This window comes from Oryx dammah, unplaced genomic scaffold (assembly GCF_014754425.2).
Source record: "Oryx dammah isolate SB20612 unplaced genomic scaffold, SCBI_Odam_1.1 HiC_scaffold_26, whole genome shotgun sequence".
Classification (NCBI taxonomy): Eukaryota; Metazoa; Chordata; class Mammalia; order Artiodactyla; family Bovidae; genus Oryx; species Oryx dammah.
In genome coordinates this window covers 91,279,239-91,291,439 of record NW_024070210.1, presented here as the reverse complement: position 1 = coordinate 91,291,439, position 12,201 = coordinate 91,279,239, and the positions used below count along the sequence as shown (strand labels likewise).

The 12,201-nt window shown below is 39.5% G+C and overlaps 1 protein-coding gene across 3 annotated transcripts in view; it reads left to right on the top strand.

Moving 5' to 3' along the window:
• Nucleotides 1-12,201, top strand: part of SCAMP1 (secretory carrier membrane protein 1) — a 152,030-nt gene that overhangs the window by 40,862 nt on the left and 98,967 nt on the right. The window lies entirely within an intron of this gene.

The window sequence follows — 12,201 nt, the reverse complement described above, 5'->3', positions numbered from 1 at the left end:
TGTTTGTACAAAACAGTACCATTAATATTTGTATGATTGTCATCTGAAGTAGGTGATTCTGAATAAGACTAGCCTTCTCCTCTGGTAGACTAGAATCTCTAGAACTTTAATCGGCCTAGAAACATAATCTTCTCAAAATGAAGTCTTGGTTTATAAAATGAAGGAGTATGGAAAAAACCCTCAGGACAGGGTTCTCTACCTTGAATGCATGTTAGAAGCACCTGGGCAATTTTATTACAGTGTCTGTTAGGGGCCTAATCCCTCATAAGGCAGTTTTTTGTTTTTCCTTTCATCCTTTAGATACTTTTATTGTGAGCCAGTTTTGAGGACTACTGAAGTATTCTTGCCTGGAAAATTCCATGGACAGAGGATCCTGGTAGGCTGCAGTCCATGGGGTCGAGAACAGTCGGACACGACTCAGTGACTTCCCTTTCACTTTTCACTTTCATGCATTGGAGAAGGAAATGGCAACCCACTGCAGTGTTCTTGCCTGGAGAATCCCAGGGACGGGGGAGCCTGGTGGGCTTCCGTCTATGGGGTCACACAGAGCCGGACACGACTGAAGCAACTTAGCAGCAGTAGCAGCAGCAGAAGATAGGTTGAGAATTCTCTCTCAAAAATTCTCTGGCAAATAATTTTGTGTCCTGTATTTGAGCCTTTAGCTTAAATATCACACTGGCGAGGCCCTTAGTTTTAAACGTTGTTAGCTCCTGAAATTTTAGTCATCCTGTTAAAGGTATTGAAGTTCTTCAGTTCCGTGCTTGCATTTACATGTCAGCATAAGGAGCCTTACTTGGTCATCTCTTCCTGAAGATCATATTTTTCATAATCTAGAAAATAATTCTGGAAGATCATATAGGGTTTTGCTTGGAAATATCTTCATGGTGTATTAACTTTTTAGTTTTAGGAAGAACTTTGTGCAAGATAAAAGCCCTAAAAGGAGGATGAACTTTTAAATTTCACTTTATTTTAAAGTCCTCATTTATTTTAACAGCCTCTGTTTTTATGTAGCAACTGCAATCCAGGCTGAGATCATTAAGTTTTCATTGAGCCTGTCAGTTTCGTATTGAACCCTGTGAAATGACTGATGAGTTGACCAGTGTTGATATGTAAATATAGCAATGTCATATGGCACAACGTTATAGAAAACTGTGAAAAAGTAGGAGATTGCAACTTGGTAGGAGTTGAAAGGAAGAAAAAGAGCCTGGTATATTTTATTCCACTATATGTAATTCTTCTAACATGATTTCTGGAGGGCAGAGATTTGAATGACTGTTAAAATTTGCTGGTGATGAATAGAGAGAGATTTTTATATACTTTTTGGGAAGATTTTACTAGCAAAAACTATGTTTAACCTTTTTACAGTAGCAGTTTTGGATTATTCTCTGTGGTAATGTTAATAGTAGTGTTCTTCAACAAGTTGTCTACTTTGTGCCCTGTGCTTTTACCTATGTTATCTAATTCTTATGACAACATTGAACATGGATATTTTCTGTTTCCTTTCACTGATAAAGAAACTGAAACACACCCAAGTCATCTAGCTAGTAAGTGGCAGAACTGGTTTACGTAACTCATCTTTTTTTTTTTAATTTTTTTGTAAAGCTTTTGCCTTTTCCATTTTGCTAGTGCTGTCTTTAGAGGCAGATGCCTAAGAAATAGTAAGTATAGTCTTGGTCATGGAAATATTCTCACCTAATAGGAATTTTTAAAAATTACACAAAGAAGATATATCCAGGAAAAAAAAATGTAAATTATGATTTTAAATGTTTGAGACTTTACAGTCAAGGAAAGATTTTCTGGAAGAATAGCTAGGCAATAAAGAACAGCCAGCTTACAATGAAACTTCTCTTAGATTTGATGAGCAATGATACAGTGTCAGAACCAGGAAAATTATTGATATTAGAGCACTGATGCATTTTGCAATGAACTTTTTACATTGTGGAAAACACAGGTGAAATAATTTAAAATTTCAGAATTCTTTTGTTTTATAATGTATGATTTTAGAAATTTGTTTCCCCTCCTTTTCTGCAGCTGTGACTATTTTCTAAGACAGAGCAGGTGTACTTGGATAATTGGTTTAAGTGATATTTTAGAACTCCAAATACTGTTTTAGTGGATTGTTGTTATCCATATTTGTCATAGAAAAATATTTGTGAAAGTGAAGCAATCTTCCAGATTGTTGCATAAGGGTGTGGTGAACTACTTGAGGTCAAGTAGGAAGATCCTTTAGCAGAATTAGTGTATAGCTTTGTTAAGACTTTGGAAAGTTCCTGTCTTTCTTATTTTTCTTTTTAGGTTTCTTTTTATATTTCGTTTTCTGTTTGAATGGAAACTTTAAGGACAGTAACAAATATTTAAATAATTTGTATATTAATTCATGCTGTACTATAATTTCAGAGAAAGGGGTCCTCATAAAACACCATGTAGTTTTTAGACTGAGGGTTGGCAGTATACTGTAAATGTGGTAGTCTGAATTGAGATGTGCTATGAAGTGGAGGGTAGTCTTTGGTTATGAAATAATTTTTTTGTTTGAACTCAGAATGCAGTTTACCTCTGGTATTATGTTGAGCATGATGGGTTCCCTGGCTTACCCTCTAAAACTTAATATATAAATTACTAGAAGAATTAGTTTATCCTTGAGAATTGTTACATATTTAGGGGAAATGTTTTCCTTTTAAATTAGGCAACAGTTTAAAATGCCTGTTGCCACTTGATCCTCAGCTAGCTTCAGCCACTGGTGGCGGCATTCATGGCTTCAGACAGGATTTCTTCTGGCGTGCATTGAAGCGTGGGTGCGGAGACAGCGCTATCTGTGTGTGGAGGGAGTGGGGCACTGTTGATAAAATCCTCAGTGCCGTTTTTCACGGCCTCGTTTACTGTCATGCTGTTTTCCTTCAGGGATAGGCTGTTTGGTTCCTTCCTGTTCTGCTAGTTGTTGGTATTTATGATTTCTGTCACATAAAGCAGCAGGATCTGCAGCAGAACCAAGAGAAGAAAATTCCAAGTACTGGCATGCTCAGGTGGTCATTTCTGACCATAAAGGACATAGGTAATTGATTTATGTAAGTAGGAACTGCCTCTGACTAAGTCAGTTCAGGACATGGAGTAGACTGAGAATCATAAGACCTGGATTCTAATCTAGTCCCTGCCACTAATTAGTTGCTACCTTTAGGAAGCCATCTAACCTTTTTGGGCATTTTTAATAAAAATTTATTTTTAATTGAATGATAATCACTTTACAATGTTGTGTTGGTTTCTGCCATACATCTACATGCCTCGGCCATAGATAATCCACATGTCCCCTCCCTCTTGGCCTAGAACCGCCCTCCTACCTCCCACCAGATCCCACTGCTCTTGCTTGTCGCAGAGTACCAGGCTGAGCTCCTTGCTCTATACACAACTTCCCTTTAGCTATCTGTTTGTGCATTCCTCCCCCCAAATGTGTAACAGTGAAACTAGAGAGGAAGATTTGAGTTAAATAATTTCTAATGTCAACTTTTCTTCTGATAATGGATTAAAATTTTAGCTCTAGGAACTGACTCCATAGTATATAGTAGTTTACCTATTTTTAATACTGCAAAAGCAATTTCTGTACTGTAATAACTTTTAATTTTCTTTTGGCATACATTTCTGTAAAATTTTTTTTCTTTCTCCTTTGCTTCTTGTCTTTCTTGGAGCTCATAATCTGTCCCTTCCGGAACCTTCTTTGTTTCTAGTCTCATTTAATGATAACTATTGCCTTCTAGTGTCATTGGCTGGAAGCACCTGAGTCTTTGTCTCAAACAGCTTCTTATCTTACATCTAATCAGTAGCCACATCCTGTCATTTATACCTGCAGGAGAGATTATGTGTCTGTCCTTTTCGTTCCTACTAAACTGTCCTAATTCAGGTACTCATGTGAGATAATACAATGGCCTATCTACTTACCTGTCTCTAGTTTCTCTTCACATCTTTTTTTTTTTTTTGGCTGTGACTAGAATTATTTTTTTTTAAGGCCGAGTTCAGATTAGGTCTTCACTCCTTAGATATGTGTCATACAGGAGACCCAGGTTTGATCCCTGGGTTGGGAAGATCCCCTGGAGAAGGGAATGGCTACCCATTCCAGTATTCTTCCCTGGAGAATTACATGGACAGAGGAGCCTGGCAGGCTACAGTTCCTGGGGTTAAGAAAAACGAATGCCAAGTACATTTTTTGCTTCCCTGGTAGCTCAGCTGGTAAAGAATCTGCTTGCAATGCAGGAGACCCTGGTTCAGTTCCTAGGTCGGGAAGATCCCCTGGAGAAGGGATACGCTACCAACTCCAGTATTCTTGGGCTTCCCTGGTGGCTCAGATGTTAAAGAATCCGTCTGCAATGTGGGAGATCTGGGTTCAATCCCTGGGTTGTGAAGAAGAGGAGGGCATGACAACCTATTCCAGTATTCTTGCCCGGAGAATTCCCATGGACAGAGGAGCCTGGTGGTCTGCAGTCCATGGGATCTCAAAGAGTTGGAAACCAGTGAGCGACTAAGCACAGTATTTTTTTTTAAAAAAAGATTTTATTACTTTATTTTTTAGAGTAGTTTTAGATTTGTAGAAAAATTGAGCAGAAAGTAGAAAGTCTCATCAGACTTCTCCCCTTGACTGTCTTTTAAATCTTACCTTCTAATGTGCTGTTTGTTCCAGCTAAAGTCATCTACTTTCTAACACACAATTCCATTGAGATTACCTCCCCTAGACCTAATGGAGTAAAGAGATACTGTGTGGTCATAAGCCTGGCTCCCCTAGACTATCCTCACCTCCTTTAATGGGTCAAGATGAATCTCTCATAGTAGATATATTCATTTTCTACTGTTATATAACAAATTACTACAGACTTAGCAGCTTGAAAAAGCATACATTTATTATTTTACCATTTCTATAGGTCAGGAGTTTGGACACAGCTTAACTGGGTCATTTGTTCACAAGGTTGTGATCAAGGTGTCTGGGCTCCATTCTCATCCAAAGGCTTGATGGGAAAGATCGTTTCCATGCTCATTCAGGTTGTTGGCAGAATTAATATCCTTGTGGTTATATGGCTAGGGGCCCCGGCTGTTGGCTGGCTATCAGCTGGAGACCACCCCCAGGCGCTTAATGCTGTCCACAGTTCCTAGAGGCTGCATGGTTTCTTGCCACAGGGGCTTCCCCACCATGGCCACTCATTTCAGAGAGTCTGCAGAGTTTCTCACACTGTTACACTAAGATAGAGCACCTCTATTATATAATGTAATCAAGGGAATGATACCTGTCATTGTTACCATATTCTGTTGATTAGAAGCATATCACAGGTCATGCATACACTCAAGGAGAGGGTATTATATTAAGACATGAACATGAGGAGGGGAGAATCATTGAGGTTCATCTTAGGTTTTGTATGCCACACTTGGGAATAAGATGGCACATTAGGGTTAAGACTGTATGCCTTCATCTCTCTTTATGCCCATTTAGAAGGAGCCTTCAGAACACTTATCCCTGCCTGCCCTCCACACTTGACTACTCTTAAGTTTATCAGGACCAGTCTCACTATGTCCTTGATTCTCATTTATGTCCTTCTCTACAGGAGGCCCTAGACTCTTTCTCATCTCCTGGATTTTAATCCTCGTGATGCTTTTGCATATTACTGATTCTGAACCCTTCTGTTTCCTTAATTCCTGAAACTTTACTTGTGCTCTCTGGAAGTCAGAGTCCAACTTCACCAAAATCCTCTATATCTTTATGTTTTTCTCCGAATGTTTTATCCTTTGCCCTGGCCTTTCTATGAGGACACTGCTTCCCCTGTAACCTTCTCAAAAACCAGCTGCTTTTTCTCTCACTATTCTCAGACAACTGGCATAAAATTTGGGTATATGTTGTCTTGATTTCTAGTTGCTACTTCTAGACAGTCTTCCTCCTTTCTGTCAAAAATATTCCATGTCATCATTTGAATCTCATGTCATTAGATTATAATTGGGTCCTAGGACTTATTGTGGGTGTCATCTACTGATCCCTGAATTATTGCCTCTTATTTCTCTATTTTTTTTTCCATTTTCTTAAGTTTTCTTCTTGGTTCACTATTACTCTTTCTAATGCTGTTTGTATTTTGTAATTTTCAAAATTTTTTATTTTTAATTGATGGATAGTTGCTTTACAACATTGTGTTGGTTTCTGCCGTACACCGACACGAATCAGTCACAGGTATACGTATGTCCCCTCCCTTTGGACCCGCCCTCCCACCGCACCCCCCCCATCTCACCCCTCTGCATTATCACAGAGCACTGGGTTGAGCTCCCCGAGTCACACAGCAAATTCCCACTGGCTCTCTGTTTACACATAATAGTGTATATGTCTCCATGCTGCTCTTTCCATCTGTTCCACTCTCATTCCCTGACTCTGTGTTTGAAAGTCTGTTCTCTATGTCTGCATCTCCATTGCTGCCCTGCAGGTAGGTTCATCCAACTCATTAGAACTGACTCAGATGTGTTCCTTTTTTATGGCTCAGTAGTATTCCATTGTGGATATGTACCATACCTTCTTTATCCATTCATCTTTGATGGACCCTTAGGTTGCTTCCATGTCCTTGCTCTTGTAAATAGTGCTGCAATGAACATTGGGATAATGTGTCTTTTTCAGTTATGGTTCTCTCAGGGTATATGCCCAGTAGTGGGATTGTTGGGTTATATGGTACTTTTATTTCTAGTTTATTAAGAATCTCCGTACTGTTCTCCATAGTGGTTTACATTTACTTACATTTTACATTTAATTTACATTCCCACAAGCAATGCAAGAGAGTTCTGTCTTCTCCACACCCTCTCTAGCATTTATTGTTTTTATCGTATATATTGTTTTGATAATGGCTATTCTGAGCAGTGTGAGGTGATATCTCATTGTAGTTTTGACTTGCATTTCTCTAATCCGGGGCAATTTTGAACATCTTTTCATGTGTTTATTAGCCATCTGTATGTCTTCTTTGGAGGAATGTATGCTTAGATCTTCTGTCCACTCTTTAATTGGGTTGGTTGTTTGTTTTATATTGAGCTGCCTGAGCTGCTTGTATATTTTGGAGATTAACTTTTTGTCAGTTGTTTCATTTGCTATTATTTTCTCCCTTTCTGAGGACTGTCTTTTCACCTTGTTTATAGTTTCCTTTGCTGTGCAAAAACTTTTAGGTTTAATTGGGTCCCACTTGTTTTGTTTTTTTTTCCCCATTACTCTTGGAGGTGGTTCATAGAGGATCTTGCTGTGATTTATGTCATAGAATGTTCTGCTTATGTTTTCCTCTAAGAGTTTTATGGTTTCTGATTTTACACTTATTTTCGAATTTATCTTTTTGTATGGTGTTGTGAAGTGTTTTAATTTCCTTCTTTTACATGTAGGTGTCCAGTTTTACCAGCACTACTTACTGTAGAGACTCTCTTTTCTCCATTGCATATTCTTGCCTCCTTTGTTAAGGATAAGGTGCCCATTGGTGTGTGCTCAGGGCTTTCTATGTCGTTGCATTAGTGTATATTTCTGGTTTTGTGCCTGTACCATACTGTCTCAATGACTGTAGCTTTGTAGGGTATTCTGAAGTCAGGAAGGTTGATTCTTCCAGCTCTGTTCTTCTTTCTCAAGATTGCTTTGGTTATTCAGGGTCTCTTGTCTTTCCATATAAATTGTGAAATTTTTTGTTCTAGTTCTGTGACAGATGTCGTTGGTAATTTGATAGGGATTGTATTGAATCTGTAGATTGCTTTTCATAGTCTAGTCATTTTCACTATATTGATCCTTCCAACCCAGGAAAATAGAATCCCTCTCCATCTGTTGGTGTCATCTTTAATTTCTTTTATGAGTGTCCTACAGTTTTCTGTATACAGTTCTTTTGTCTCCTTAGGTAGGTTTATTCCTAGGTATTTTATTCTTTTGGTTGCAATGGCAAAAGGGATTGATTCCTTAATTTCTCTTTATGATTTTTGTTTGTTAAAGTATAGAAATGTGATTTCTATATATTCTGTATAAAAGTGATTTCTGTGTGTTGATTTTGTTGATATTGATTATACAACTTTATTAAATTTACTGATTATCTCTAGTAATTTTCTGATAGTATATTTAGGGTTTTCTATGTATCGTAGAAAAACAAACAAAAATTTTAAAATGGAAAGAAAAAAACCCACAGGACTGCAGAGAGCCAAAATAGAGTTAGAAGAATATAAAGGAAATAAAAAATGTGGTTTAAAAAAGTTCTCCAGAGCTTAAATATGGTTAATAATGAAATCAACAACCACAGCAACAGAGGAAAAAAAGAAAAAATCCAGAACCAATTACAGAACAAATCAAAATATAAGAATAATAATAAATGTTTTTCTCGGATCTCAGCTGCAGTTTCCTTGCCCTTGCCCTGAAGGGCAGTTCACCTCTGCCTCTCTAGGATGCCCTCCACTACTGGGCTGGTGTCTGGAGTGCTGTGAGGACAGCTCAGACTCTAATCTGGCCCTACGCCTGTGTGTTCTTGTCTCCGAAGACCATAGCGGCCAGAGCTAGGGTGTTTTCCTTTTGTGGGAACTTTGATTGTCCTTTTATGTATTCCATAGGCACAGATAGAAAAAGCAAGAGAGTTACAGAAAAACATCTACTTCTGCTTTATTGATTATGCCAAAGCCTTTGACTGTGTGGATCACAACAAACTGTGGAAATTTCTTCAACAGGTGGGAATACCAGATCACCTTACCTGCCTCCTGAGAAATCTGGTTGCAGGCCAAGAAGCAGTTAGAACCAGACATAAAACAACAAACTGGTTCCAAATTGGGAAAGGAGTACCTCAAGGCTGTATATTGTCACCCTGCTTATTTAATTTATATGCAGAGTACATCATGAGAAATGCTGGGCTGGAGGAAGTACAAGCTGAAATCAAGATTGGTGGGAGAAATATCAATAACTTCAGATATGCAGATACCACCACTCTTATGGCACAAAGTGAAGAGGAACTAAAGAGCCTCTTGATGAAAGTGAAAGAGGAGAGTGAAAAAGCTGGCTTAAATCTCAGTATTCAGAAAACGAAGATCATGGCATCTGGTCCCATCACTTCATGGCAAATAGATGGGGAAATAATGGAAACAGTGAAAGATTTTGTTTTCTTGGGCCCCAAAATCACTGCAGATGGTGACTGCAGTCATGAAATTCAAAGATGCTTGCCTCTTGGAAGAAAAGCTGTGATCAACCTAGATAGCATATTAGGAAGCAGAGACATTACTTTGCTAACAAAGGTCCATGTAGTCAAAGCATGGTTTTTCTAGTAGTCGTGTATGGATGTGAGAGTTGGACCATAAGGAAAGCTGAGCGCCAAAGAATTGATGCTTTTGAACTGTGGTGTTGGAGAAGACTCTTGAGAGTCCTTTGGACTGCAAGGATAATCAAACCAGTCAATCCTAAAGGAAATCAGTGCTGAATATTCATTGGAAGGACTGATGCTGAAGCTGAAGCTCCAGTACTTTGGCTTCCTAATGCGAAGGACTGACTCATTGGAATAGACCCTGATGCTGGGAAAGATTGAAGGCAGGAGGAGAAAGGGATGACAGAGGATGAGATGGTCGGATGGCATTAAAGATTCGATGGACATGAGTTTGAGCAAGTTCCGGGAGTTGGTGATGGACAGGGAAGCCTGATGTGCTGCAGTCCCTGAGGTCACAGAGTTGGACATGACTGAGCGACTGAACTGAGACTGAGATAGACAAAGAGTTTGCCAAATTGATCATGTGGGTTTAATCCGCAGCTTGTACAGCTCATGGAAATGTTGTTGATCCTCTTCCTTAGCCACACTGCCCCTGGAGTTCAGTTGTGGTTTTCCCCACCTCTGTATGTGAGTCGTCCATAGACTCTGCTCCCGAAGCTGCCGTGGAGGACTTGGTCTGGAAGTGGTGCAGCTGCTTGGATGGCCGGGACCCTGGGGACACCGGGTGTGCACGGGAGCTAGTGCCCACAGGGTGCAGCAGATACGGAGCTTGTTGTTGTTCATTTGCTCAGTCATGTCTGGCTCTTTGCAACCCTGTGGACTTCAGCATGCCAGGCTTCCCTGTCCATCACCACCTCCCGAAGTTTGCTCAAACTTACGTTCATTGAGTTGGTGATGCTGTCCAACCATTTTGGCCTCTGTTGTCCCCTTCTCCTCCTGCCCTCCATCTTTCCCAGCATGCTGGTCTTTTCCAATGAGTTGGCTCCTCACATCAGGTGGCCAAAGTATTGGAGCTTCAACTTCATCATCATTCTTTTTAGTGAATATTCAGGGTTGATTTCCTTTAGGATTTGCTGATTTGGTTTCTTGCAGCCCAAGGGAGACTCTCAAGAGTCTCCTCCAGTACCACAGTTTGAAAGCATCAATTCCACACTCAGCCTTCTTTATGGTCCAACTCACATTCATACATGACCACTGGAAAGACCATAGCTTTGACTATACGGACTTTTGTCGGCAAAGTAATGTCTCTGCTTTTTAAAGTGCCATCTAGGTTTGTTTATGGGGGATGGAACCCACAACCTCCACTTTGCAATTAGAGTGTTAAGCACTGGACAGCCAGGGAAGTGCCTTTTTTCATTTTCTTGACAGTGTTCTTTGACACACAGAAGTTTTAAATTTTCATGTGAGATTTGTCTATTTTCTATTTCGTTGCTTCTGTTTTTGTTGTCATTTGTAATAAGCCATTGCCTAACTGAAGGTCATGAAGGTTTACTCTCAGATTCCTTCTAAGAGTTGTATAGTTTTAGTGCTTACATTTAGGTTTATGATCCGTTTTGAGTTAATTTTCGTGGATGGTATGAGATAGATCGCCAGCTTCTTTCTTTTGCCTGTCACTGTCCACTTGTTCTGGCACCATTTGTTGAAAAGACTTCTTCCCCATTGGATTATTTTGACCCTCTTGATGAGCATCAGTTGATTTTCAGTATAAGAGCATATTTGGGGACTGTAAATTCAATTTAATTTTCTGTGTCTATCCTTATGCCAGTCTCACACTGTCTTGATTACTGTAACTTTGTAACAAAACTTTACCTTGATTTTGTTTCCCTTTCAAGTCTAATTCTCACATCTTTGTTCCTGAAAAACTTTTTCTGCTCCCATTTGCTGCAAAACTCCTCTAAAAAGTTGTCTGCTTTTTTTTTCCATCCTGCAGGCCTTTCTCCTAAAAATATTTCAGTAAGGCTTTTGCTCCCTACACTCCACCAAAACACATTTGTCAAGGTAGCCAGTTACTTCCACATTGCTAAATCCAGTGGTGAATTTTCACCCTTTTCCCCCATCTATCAACAGCTCTGACAACTGATCACTATCTCATTATTAGTAAACTTTCTTCCTGTGGCTTTCAGGAAGAAATTAAAACACTTATTTTTCATTCTCTGTCTCCTTTGCTAATTTCTCTCCTTCCCCTGCTCCTTCACCCCCATTATTGAAGTGTGCCCCCGTATTGAAGTGTGCCAGACTTTGCTTCTCTTCTCTTTGATCATTCAGATGGTTATTTCATCAAATCTTATAGCTTTAAATACCATCTTTGTGCTGATGACTCCCAAATTTACATCTCTAGCACAGACCTCTGTTCTGAACCCCACATTCATGTATTCAGCTGTGTACTAGATACATCTGCCATGGCTGTCTTAGAAATTGCAAATTCAACTTATCCAGTACTGAACTGAGCCCCCTCACTGGAATCATGCTCATTTTCAGTCTTTCCTATTTCTATCCTGTTAGTTACTTAGGTGAATACCTTGGTGGTATTTCATTATTTCCATTTCCTTACACATCACATTTCTGTCCAGGAATCCTGTTGGCTCTCTCTTACAGATACATACAGATCTGATGCCTGGTTTCCATAGCCACTACTTGGCTTGAGCTGCCATCTTTCCTTGCCTGGATTGCTACAGTGGTGGTGGTTTCTTGACTAGTCTCCCTCCTTCCACCTTTAATCTGTTTCTGGTTCAGTAGCCAGTATGATCCCTTGGAAAAAGTTGATCATTTCAGACTCCTGCTTCGAGTTCTTCACTAGCTTTTGATTTTCTCAAAGTAAAACCAAATATCCTTAATATAGCGTATAATCTAGTCTGTAATATCTCTCACTCCTTCCCTATATATTCTTTCCCAGCATTCTGGCCTTCCTGAGTCATTCTGACTTTGTATTGGCTGTTCCTTCTGCCTTAAATGGTCTTCCCCCAGATATCTGCAGAGCTGACTTCTTCACTTCCATAAAGTC